Consider the following 12906-nt stretch of genomic DNA (forward strand, 5'->3'; position numbering starts at 1 on the left):
AAGTTCCCAAACGTCATTTCTTTTTAATTGATCGAGCTCTTCTTGCATAGAATTTATCCAATTCGGATCATTAAGAGCTTCGTCCACTTCTTTTGGTTCAATTTGAGATAGATAACACGTGAACAATGCTTCCATGGTAGATGATCTCGTTTTCATGCCTTCATGTACATTCCCAATAATTAATTCAGGAGGGTGATTTTTGAGCCATCTTAAATCTGGTTCAAATGGATGCATGGTACTGGGTGGATCCATTTGTTGTGAACTGGCAGTGTTGGTTTGAATTTCTTCAATTAATTCACCTTGAAATTGATCACCAACTTCGCCTGTAACTTGATCACTAACTGGATCATCAACTTCAACCTGTACTACATCTCCATTCTCACGTGCGGCTTCACCTCCAAAATTATTATTAAAAGAATTTCCAACTTCTTCTGGATGAGGGATGAGATTTTATAGAGAATTAATTTCCAACTCATCCATTCCCTGCAAAACATCATCTATACACGTATCATTAGTATCACAAAAATCAATATGACACTTGTTACCATTTTGTGCAATTTCTTCGACCAGAGCGCAATTATTGATCTGTGATTTTTCGTCGAATACAACGTGTATGGATTCTTCAACCACCATTGTTCTTTTATTCAAAACTCTGAACGCTTTGCTGGTAGTCGAATATCCTAGAAAAATTCCTTCATCTGCACGCTCATCAAAAGCTTTTAGATGCAATTTATCATTAATATGAATAAAACATTTGCATCCAAAAATATGAAAATAACCAATATTTGGTTTTCTCTCTTTATAAAGCTCATATGGTGTCTTCTTGTACTGCTTATGGATCATGCTTCGATTTGGCGTGTAGCAAGCAGTATTGATAGCTTCCGCCCAATATCGTTTCGGGAGACCGGCTGCACTAATCATCACTCGTGCGACTTCTTTAAGAGTCTGATTTCTTCTTTCGGCAACACCGTTTTGTTGCGGTGTTCTTGCGGCAGATAATTGATGAGAAATTCCATGTGAATTGCAAAAAGCTTGTATAACTCCATTCACGAACTCGGTTCAACGATCCGTTCGTATTTTTGATACTTGCAATTCTTTCTCATTTTGTAGTTGCTTCAACAGCTTCGGTAGAACTTGCTCAACTTCATTTTTCTTCTTGAGAAACACGGTCCAAGTGTACCTGGAAAAATCATCAACAACAACGAGAGTATATTTCTTACCACTTACACTTATTGGATCAACCGGTCCAAATAAGTCCATGTGTAGTAAGCTTAGCGGTCTTGACGTTGACTCGTGTGTCTTTGATTTGAATGATGATTTGATTTGCTTTCCGCATTGGCATGCATCACACACTTGGTCCTTCTTGAAGATAATATCTGGAAAACCTTCAACTAGATTCTTCTTTGCAAGTTGATTGATAGTCTTGAAGTTGAAGTGGTTGAGCTTTCTATGCCATTCCCAATTTGCTTCATTCGAATTTCTAGACATTAAGCACACTTGTACTCTAATCAACAACATACATGTTCTTTCTTCTTTTTTCCAGAGAGTACTACTTCATTTGTGAGCTCATTTTTTATTAGGCAATTATCTTTAGAAAATTCTACAAGATAGCCTTTATCACAAAATTGACTAGTGCTCAACAAATTGAATTTCAAGCCTTCAACGAATGAAACATCTTCAATTTTTAATCCATTTTTCTTGATCGTGCCAATTCCTTTTGTGATTCCATAATTTTGATTTCCTCCGAATATAACTTTTGGTCCATCGATTTCTTTGAAATTCACTAGATATGATTTATTTCTAGTCATGTGGTGTGAGCAACCACTATCGATGTACCAAACATCCTGCAAAAAAGATTAATTATCTGTAGGTACCCATACTTGCTTGGGTCCTTTACTGTTAGTAATTTTTGGTAACCAAACCCACCTAGATCCTATTGAATTAAGATAAGGCGATTTGTAACCATTAGAGATACGATAATCATAACACATTTTTAAAAACATTTTGGCGCCGGATTTTGACAAATATTTTTATATTTTGGCACATGGGAAGAGGATTATTGCTTTGGTCTATAAAAAGCATTACATCTTGTTGGTCCCGAAAGGGTGGCGAGAAGTCTAGAGGGGGGGTGAATAGACTTCTCTAACTTTTTAAACTTTATTCGAAAACACACAAGGCAAATAACACTTTGGTAATTTCAACTCTAAGTAACAAGCATCAACAAGATAAACAACTTAGAGTGTGCAGCGGAATAGGTAGCGGTAAAGTGTTATGCTTAATAGTGCGGTGCTCAAAGAGAGATTCTAAACATGCAACACGTTAGAAACACTTGATATGGTTCAAGGATGATGTACGTAAAGTTTGGCTTGCATGCAAACGTGGGAACTATTAAACCCAGACAGATAAAGATATGCGATAAATCGTAATCGGGTTAGTTCACAGTTAGTAAGTAAATAGAGAGAGAGATTTATAGTGGTTCAGAGGTGGTGTAATCCTCCTAGTCCACTCTTCTCCTTTCACTCCAAGGAGGAAATTCACTATTCTTTGATCACCCAGATACAATAGTGAATAAGTGTCCACCGACACTTCTCCGAGTACTTCGCACCAAGCTGTACTCCTACACCACGAGAACTACGCACAAAGCTACGCTCTCACAGGGTTTTCACAAGCTCCCCTTGTTACTCTGCCCTTTACACCGAGTGCTACGCACAAAGCTACACTAAACCAGGGTTTTTCACTCTCTCTAGTTACTCCGCCCTCTTTCTACACTCAGTAGAGAATATTACAAAGAGATAAAAATTTTCTCTCACTCAGACTTGAATTTAATCGTGTATAGCTCAATATATTGCTTCTTGGCTGATTTGAATATTGCTTGCTTTTCTCTTGCTTGTATATCTTTTAATCGATCATCCGTACTTGTCTTTAAGTCTGCTTGGGCAATTTATAGCCAATGAAAGCTATTTGCCTGTTGATCAACTTTCGATCTCGATCGTCCATTTTGAATTGTAGTTGATCAAATAATATTGTCAACTTGATCTGAAATATTATGTAGAAGTCTTTTCTCCTTTTGTCAGATGATTTGAATATTTTGCCCGTTGCCGTGTCTTGAATTTTGTAGCCTCCAAAATTTGAATAAGTTCGGCGCGGCAAGCTTGATTTTTCTTGTCCTTCATAAATGCTCTGACATGTCAAATTGATCAAATAATTTATCTGCTGATTCTTGCTTGAGTATGAAACAATTTCTCCGTGAATCAGCCTCCTTCGAGCGTCTCCGGTTCCACCGTAAAAAGTTGATGTTCAGATGAAAATATATCAGTTATTTTCTCCTTCAAGATCCTTGTAAAAGGATATATTGGAACCTCTATAAAAACTTCATAGTTTGTTCGTGGTGAGATCTCTGTTTCAATTTTGTGCTTGGTCCACCATACTTGGTGTGTTTCTTCATCTGGTGCATGGCTTCTGTGAGACTTGTGCATTCATCTTGGTTGGTCTCCATTTTACTTAGTCTCCCATACGGTACCCATTGAGGTTAGTATCGATTGAGGTTAGTCTCCCATACGGTACCCATTGCTAGCTAGTCTCCAGTCTCCATCTTAGTTAGTCCATTGACGTTAGTCTCCCATACGGTACTGGTTAGTCGGTACTGGTTAGTCTCCCATACGGTACTGGTTAGTCTCCCATACGGTACTGGTTAGTCTCCCATACGGCTTCCATAGTCTCCCAAGCAAGTTAAAATTGCTTCACTTGAGATTCGAACTTAGGATCATTTATAGCATAACTCACACACATATCATCCAGCTCCTCTAGCATGGTTCTTAGTGACTTATCCGAATCATAATTGTGTTAAGCTATAATCCCGCTTAACTCCTTCCAAATAAATTATGATCTTCTAGACTTGTACATAGGTTGCATGATATGGGTGCACCATACTCTGTAGACTCAGACTGACTCAAATAGAATAAAATTGGGGACTACTTGATTTTTTAAAAATACATTCGGCTCATCAAAATTTACAATTTATTCTTAACACATCTATTACACAACCAATCCTTTTGAGTGGGATAAGAGCTCCCAACTCTATTTCTAGAAAAGCTTCCCTCTTTTTTATGAAATCTTTTTGCACTTGACTCTTTGGCATATCTTTGCTTGAAGAATTTTTGTTGCTTTGTCGTAGTGTAGATTTGTTTTGGCCTTTCAACATTCAACTTTGCTTTTGTTTGATAGCCAAGTCCTTGTCTCATCGTGCTATTCTGACCTTTAACAAATTTTACCACTTGAACTTTATCATTTAAAGGAGTAGTAGAATTAGTCAGATTTGGAGGGGTTTGAGAACATGTGGAGTCTTAACCGATACCGGCTCTATCTCCTGATGGCTTTTGCATGCTCACCATCTTATCCATTATTTTGGACGAGTTAGTGAACGTAGCAATGGTTGCCCGGAGGTTATGTTCTCTAACCTCTCTTGCTTTACACTCTTCTTGAATGTGAATATTTTCACTCTTCAACTTACTCACTTCAAGTAAAGTATCTCGCAATTTTTTATTCATATCTTCCTTTTCAAGAATTAGAATATTATTGCGCTCCTTGAGTTGAGGATGAGTGAGCATAATCTCTTGACAATCTCGCATTAGACTGCCAACAGATTCACGAGAAATAGAGAAATTAACAGAATTAAAAGAATTAGATGTTACCTCTTCTTCCTCTGCTTCAAGAGCCATAAAACAATCTTCACTTGTACTCAACTCAATTAACTTGCATACTAGAGTCGTATCATCATCCGAACACGAGCTTTCATCGCTTGATGATGATTCCTCCGATTCATCATTTTCATTTGGTTCATTGCTAATGAGAGCTTTTCTTTTATCGCGCTTGAACCTTTTACTTTCAGATTTGTTTGGCGTAGATTCAACATTTTTGCCTTGATACTTGCTAACGATCAGATATGGACAATTTATTTTGAAATGTCCGGGTTTGCGTCAATTGTAGCATAGGTCTTTGTTTTCTTCGACCTTTTCTTCTTGTGGCGTGCGAGAAACGAATTTTCCACGAGCAGAATTTTTGTTGTCCTTTTTGCATAAACCTTTTAAATCTTTTAACAAAAAGAGCAAACTGTTCGTCAGTCATATAATCAATATTATTTTCTACTGACCTGGAGGTTGATGGTTTTTCGGCCATTATAGCATAATTTCGAGCTTCATGAACATCATCATCTTTGGCCTTCATTTCGAACTCATATGCTTTTAGATCACTAAATAATTTGTCTGTTGACAACATTCTTAGATCTCGGTGATCGCGCATAGTTGTAACCTTCATATCCCATGCAGATGGTAAGCCTCGTATGATTTTGAGATTAATTTCTTTTTGGCTAATATTTTTGCCAAGATCACTAATCTCTCCAAGAACTTTGATCATTCGAGCTTCCATTTTTACAACACTTTCATTTGAGAGCATTTTGAAATCTTCAAATTTCTTCATGGCGATTATGAGCTTATTGTCTTTCTCTTGTTCATCTCCTTCGCCAATCTTGATGAGAGTTTCCCATATTTCTTTAGCAGTAGCACACTTTCAGATCTTCGGAAATATTGTATCATCCACGGCTTTGAATAGAATATCATTGGCAATATTGTCAAGATTATTCCGTGTTCTATCATCCGATGTCCATTCCGGTTTAGGCTTTTGTACGTACTGTGGAGCATCCGGAGATAAGACAAACGTCGTATTGACTTTTAATATTTTGATAGGGCCAGTGGAAATAACTTCCCACATTTCATCGTGTAATGCCGATAAGTGTACCTGCATACGAACTTTCCAATCATCAAATTTATCAAGTGAGAATAATAGATTTTGAGCTAAATATTTCTTCATCATCATCACGAGAGATATGAAAGATCAATCCAATTACACACTTTGTAGAATGGATCTGTCTAGCAGTCAGAAAAGGTAGACCCAATTAGGCAACGTGCTTTGATAGCAAATTGGCCTAAATAGACAGCCTGCTCTGATACCAATTTTTGGTCCCAAAAGAGGTAAGGTGAAAGTCTAGAGGGGGGGGGGGTGAATAGACTTTCAAACTTTTTCGCACAGCACAACAATTGCTAAGACACAGAGACACAAAAACTCTTAACTAGATTGTTAGAGTATTGTACGCAACGGAAATAAATAAAGATAAAGTGTGTGTGAGATTGTGACAGTATATCTCGTGTGAAGCAAGTAAAGAGCAGTAAGTAAAGAAAGCAGTAAAGAACACAAGACAATTATAGTGGTTCGGAGGTGGTGTAATCCTCCTACTCCACTTGCTCTTATCTCCAAGAGCAATTCACTATATCCACCATTTCTTGGTTCCAAGATACAATGAATTCCATGATCTAGTGCTTTGATCACCAAGCCCGCACTAATCACGTCCAGTGACACCACACTGCTGCTTCGGGTTTCACGTCGCCGCGCTACTATTCCAGGATTTCACGACTCCTTTATTAGAAAGCGAGATTTTTTAGGAATTGGGCGCGAAGTTAAAGTTCAGGATTTTATATATATATATATATATATATATATATATATATATATATATATATATATATATATATATATATATATATATATATATATATTAAAACCATTATGATACAACTATAAATAGAAAGTATATTTTTACAAATAACTATCGATCTATTTGCAAAAATATAACATCTCATTTTTATTTATAAAATTTCATTGATCCTATTTTGGTCATATTTACACTTCATTGGTTAAACCAACTCTTGTTTCATTACTTATTTTCTTTAGTATTTTCTTATTACTTTTAAATTTGATTTTTCTTTTTTATTTAATAGTATTTTTAATGTAATTTCTAAATATAAAAATTTTATATAGTAATACTGAACTTAATATTATAAAAAGTTAAATTATAAATAACTTCAATCAAACAATATACGGAGTGTTTTATTTGAAAGCGAGAGTTTTTAGGAATTGAGCGGGAAGTTAAAGTTCAGGATTTTGTTTTTATATATAGTATAGATATATATTTTAAAAGCATTGTGATACAACTATAAATAGAAAGTATATTTTTACAAATAACTATCGATATATTTGCAAAAATATAACATCTCATTTTTATTTATAAAATTTCATTGATCCTATTTTGCTCATATTTACATTTTATTGGTCAAACCAACTATTGTTTCATTACTTATTTTCTTTAGTATTTTCTTATTACTTTTAAATTTGATTTTTCTTTTGTAGTTAATAGTATTTTTAATGTAATTTCTAAATATAAAAATTTTATATAGTAGTACTAAGGTGTGGCCAAGATTTCCATCGAATATCCTTGCGGCTGCCATATTTTGTCCCCACCAGAAAGCATTCATAGCACATTCGATCTCTCTCACAATCTCCTTTGGTATTTGAAATACGATCATAGCATAGGAAGGTAGTGTTTGTATCACACTTTTTATACGTTTATTTTCCGACACTTGATAAGAATTTGTGACTCCCATTGATTCTACTAAGAACTTTATTCTTAAAGAACCCTAAAATCTCTTTTGTGTTTCATCCTACAAGTGACGGTAAGCCGAGATCATTTTTAGAATTCCCTATCCCTCCAATCTCTAGAATGTTGCTTATCATAGATCTCAAATTGTCATTAACATTAGGGTTGAAAAAAATTAAGAGTTGTGCTATTCAACATTCAAACTTTTCTCCTCCCCCAATAAAGTGATGAACGTTTCACGTCTCAAAATGAAATGGTCTCACACACTTTTTTTTTTCTCTATCCATCAATTATAAGTCATATTATGAAAGAATTTATGAGATATCTCCATATTAAATTATGTGTGAAATAATATAACAATAATTATCTTCTCCCAAATATAATAAACTATCTTATAAAAAGCCAATGAAAGTTATATAGGCAAATTATTGTGTGGACCATGGTCCACACAATGTTACGTGGACCATAACAAAAAATACATTTTTAATGAACTAAATGTACATTATTTTTGTACTGAATGTACATTATACAATATAATGTACACTCAGAACAAAAATAATGTACATCCCCTAAATACAATGTACATTATTTTTGTACTGAATGTACATTATTTTTGTCCTGAATGTACATTATTTTATAATAGACAAAATATGGTCTACACAACTTGTGTGGACCATGGTCCACACAATAATGATTGAGTTATATACTGAATTATGTCTATTTCTTTTATGGTTTTCAAGTTGTACATTATATTAAAAATGTATTTTAATATTTTCAGACTAAATTGCCCTTACACCATTAAATATTTCATTATGTAAGTATTAATTATTTTTATGCTTTTCAAGTTGTACATGATATTAAAAATGTTGTATTTTAATATTTTCATACCAAATAGCCCTTACACCATTAAATATTTCATTATGTAAGTATTAATTACTAAACCAGTCTAATTAATTATACTTGGAATACATTACTTACCAAACTTTAAAATTGTGTGTGAAATAATTTTTAAAATAAAATATAAATTTTGTCAGAATTAAAAGTTGTAGTTATACTTTTGAAAGTATTATTTGTATGTTTTTTAAATTGGGTGAGAAGAAAATCGTAATTACTATTCTAAAATATATATTGGGTAAATTTATTTTTATGTAATAGGTGGTAAATCACACATGAGAGATAAACTATACTAAGAAAAGTATGTATAATAGGCTCGACAGCTCAACCTAGAGAGTAGGAGAATTATGCTAATTCCACTTGGCCACTACTTTCGGAGCATTATATTTTTTCTAAATTAATTTCATTAAATATTACAAAGTCTTATTTTGTACTATATATAAGTAATGGAAATAGTATTTTTTTTAATCTGTGAATTGTGGCATAATGGACAACTTAGTCCCTCATTTTTTTGTTGATAGCCTTTTAGTCTCTCATGTCAAATATTTGTTCAAACCTGACGATAGTTTGTAATAATCGATACATTAAAAGGATAATAACGTACATTTTTTTTAGATATTTCTTTTCTTCCATCACTACCCCAATAGTCATATATTGTATTCCTTTATCTACCATTATTGAGGTAATTTTACTCTGAAAATTCGAACATCCATCTTCCAAGAAAGTTATAAGTATATGTTCGAAGTGTAATTGATAAAAGATGTCCCAAGTTTCAAATTGTATGTCTTTTGAAAGGTATTAAGAATTTCGATGTAGATGTAAGGATGTGCAGTTACCAATTAGGATGTCTTGAAATTATATCACTTCAAGTAAATGTTTTTGAGCATTTCCACAAAAAGCAAGTGTTTATTTTATCTTATGTGAGTACTTCAGTTACCTTTTGCATTATTCAAAATTTTGAGAAGTGGTTAATGCAAATTTATCCAAATTTTGTATTTGTTAATGAAAGAGTATTGTGGGATGTTTAGGTGGATTGATATACATGTTTATGTGTGTTGTGAAGATTATCAGAGCGTTATTGAAGATGCTAGATAAAAATGAGAATGAGAATGACATGTTAAAACTTGAAATTGAAAAAAAAAAAAAAAAAAAAAAAAAAAAAAAAAAAAAAAAAAAAAAAAAAGAGGAAATTGTTTTGAGGAAATTTGTAGTAAGTCTAATTGGTTAATTTAAAAAAAAAAAAAAAAAAAAAAAAAAAAAAAAAAAAAAAAAGCAAGCTCAGTCATGTGTAAAAGGGCCTCTAAATCGACAATTCAGTAACTAAATAGCACTACAAATATAATTATGGAACTAAGTTGTCCATTATATTACAATTGAGGGACTAAAATAATCATTTTCACTATAAAACAATATTAATAATCAATTGAATTGAGAGTCTTAATCCGTTTAAACTAGTCCTTGGCAAGCCAAGAAAAAATGGGTTAGACCAAATTAATTCAAATTATATCGTGGACTAATATTCACCTTGCGTGGCAGACTTAGGTACATAAAAATAATATTGTGTGTATGTAAAAATAATACAGTAAGTACATAAAAATGGAACCAATAGTAATGGGTTTAAATATACCTATAGATTTATTTTTGAAAAAAAAAATTGGGAGAAAAAAAAAAAGAGAAAAAACTAGGAGAAACACCCTTCCAAACTGAGTGAGACAACCTGGCACCCTCTGCCTTAGCAAGAGTGTGGGCAACATGGTTGATGCTCATAAAATAAAATGAACATTACAACTAACTATGCTACTAATAAGACGACAATCACAGGCAACGGAACCAACGTACATACGGTCGTCTTTAGAGTCTACTAGATTAGAAGAAAAACAACAAACAAAAAACCAAGAAATCCCGTTTCAACTCGAACATTGATCATCCTAGCACCTCCTTCATCGCTAATGTTTCTGCCATACAGGGCTCCCGTACACACTGGAAGGGGCCATTGCCGGCTGCTTAGAAGGTTCCTGTACCTGCGTAGAGAACAAAGCCATAAGTGGCTGGAGCCAGAACAGCGTCGAGCAAGCAAATCCACTTCAGCGGCTGCACGGAGTCGGGGGCATGCTCGACGGCTAAAGTCCATCATGTAGCAATTGTAGAGGACGGAGAAGAAGATAGACTAGCCGCCCATGAGCACCAAGCAGCTTCAACAGATTTCCATAGCGCCAACAGAGCATGTATGAACCCATCCCAGACTGCATGGTTACGGGCAAGCAAAATTCCATGTAGTACTCCCATCCTTTTCTCGCCTATCATGCTTCCTCAGTTGCTGATTAACTTCCCCAACCACAACGAAAAAGCTTCCCCAGAAACAATTGGCACAGCTAAGGAAGAAACCGCCCAAACACGCTAAGCATATGAACATTCACACAAAGCTAATCATGCATGTGTCTTCCTCCCCTTCTCCACATAAAGGACATTCTTGTGGAATCTCTACCCTTCTCCTCCTTAGATTAACAGTAGTACACAAGATGTTCCTAAGAGCTCTCCAGATTAGGGATGTCAATTCTCCCATCCCAGATGGAGATCCCCGATCCCTGCCCCCACGAGGACGGCGATTGGAAAAAAATTTGAAGAACGGGAGCAGGGATTGGGAATGTTTTCAATTTCCCGAGAGGGACAGGGGCAGGAGTGGGGATACCCTCCCTACCCCGCCCCGCTCCCAATTTTTATTTTTATATATATAATAATAAATAAATAATAAATAAATAAATAAATATATATATATATATATATATATATATATATATATATATATATATATATATATATATATATATATATATATATCGCATAATAAGTATTTGTTTTTATTGTTGTTTCAATGTTGGCCATATTAGCTCCTTGTAAGGGTTATATATGCACATAAGCTTTTATGTAATATGGCACATTGTTGTCCAACTATGATTTTTTTCGCATTTTATACTGATCATTCAAAACACTTATTACTTGTAGTTAAATTTCCTAATGTAATCTAGAGTGATTGTTACACAATTTTTTCTAGGAGCTAATATGGCCAACATTCAAACAATAATAAGAACAAACACTTATTATGCAATATATATTATAGTTAAAGGTTTCTGTGGAGAGATACTTGATGATTTTGAGAAACAGTTGGAAAACGTTAACAACTAACACATAGTCAAAATCCAATAGCATCACACACAACCTATACTTCGCAACAGCTTCAAGAACTCTCAGAGCCTTACCATAGCAGTTACTATCAATGAAATATAACTTTTCAAGCGATGCTATAATATGAGGGAAAATGACCTGAGCAGCAAAAGACAATACTTTTTCAACATAGATGTACATATATGATATATGTTAGAATGCTCAGGGAGAAAGAAATAATAAATAAATAAATATTGAAATTGTTTGCAACCTGGCCTATGTTTTGAACAAAAAAGTATTAAATACCTCCATTTTTGAATTATTATAGGGTAGAACGGGTGCAGATAAATTCATTATTTCACAGATACAAGATGTTATGTTTTTCCCTCACCGAGCAAGACAACATAAGGATAAATGGACAAAGAATAGTAGTTTGGAAAGGAAAAGAAAAAAACATTGAGTTTATAATTGCTAACATAATGGAGCATGAGAGTAGTCAAAATGGGTCAAAGTCAGCCTAAATATCAGTATACTTGAAAAGAAAATTGTTAAGGAGTGGCCCTTACCCTTCATCTTGGAAATTCATATTTTAGAAGATAGAAAGTAGGATATTCAAAGGGCAATAGTGGGAATTTTATGCAACACATAAATTACTGAAATATCTGCACGTTGGGCTTATGCACCTTGTGCTTTTTCGTGTTAGGGTCAAAAGAAGAAACCACTCTCCATAAAACCTATAAAGAGAAAAGAACAGAAAATATAACAAGAATTGCTTGCAAAATTTACAAGACAACTTAAATAGTACATCTTAGACTTTAAAAGCAAAGAAATTAAAAACACATATAAAAAGAATAAATCAAAAGTGCATAAGCTACATGTTTACAAACTAAATGCAACAATTTGTATATTTATCATAGGATTAAAATAATGTAAATATGATATCTCAAAAGGATTCATCTTTGAGACCTATAACCATAAGTGTCAAATTTATAAAATTGCATTTGAAGTTCAAAAACACAAGCCGATAACAACGGATGGAAATTGTCAAATGTTGTAATCAATGGAACAAGTGATGCTTTCCATTTCAATAGGTACAAATGGAACAAGTGAAGCTTTCTATTTCAATGGGTACTAAGATAGTCATACAATTTGCCCTTCTTAAGCACTTACCTTCTATCTGGGGCCACAAGACTTTGACTTTAGCGCCAACAAAGCATGTATGAACCCATCCCAGACTGCATGGTTACGGGCAAGCCAAATTGCATGTTGTACTCCCATCCTTTTCTCGCCTATCACGCTTCGTCAGTTGCAGATTAACTTCCCCAACCACGGTGAAAAAGCATCCCCATCAACAGCTCGCACAG

Source organism: Ipomoea nil, unplaced genomic scaffold (assembly GCF_001879475.1).
Source record: "Ipomoea nil cultivar Tokyo-kokei standard unplaced genomic scaffold, Asagao_1.1 scaffold2705, whole genome shotgun sequence".
NCBI classification, from domain to species: domain Eukaryota; kingdom Viridiplantae; phylum Streptophyta; class Magnoliopsida; order Solanales; family Convolvulaceae; genus Ipomoea; species Ipomoea nil.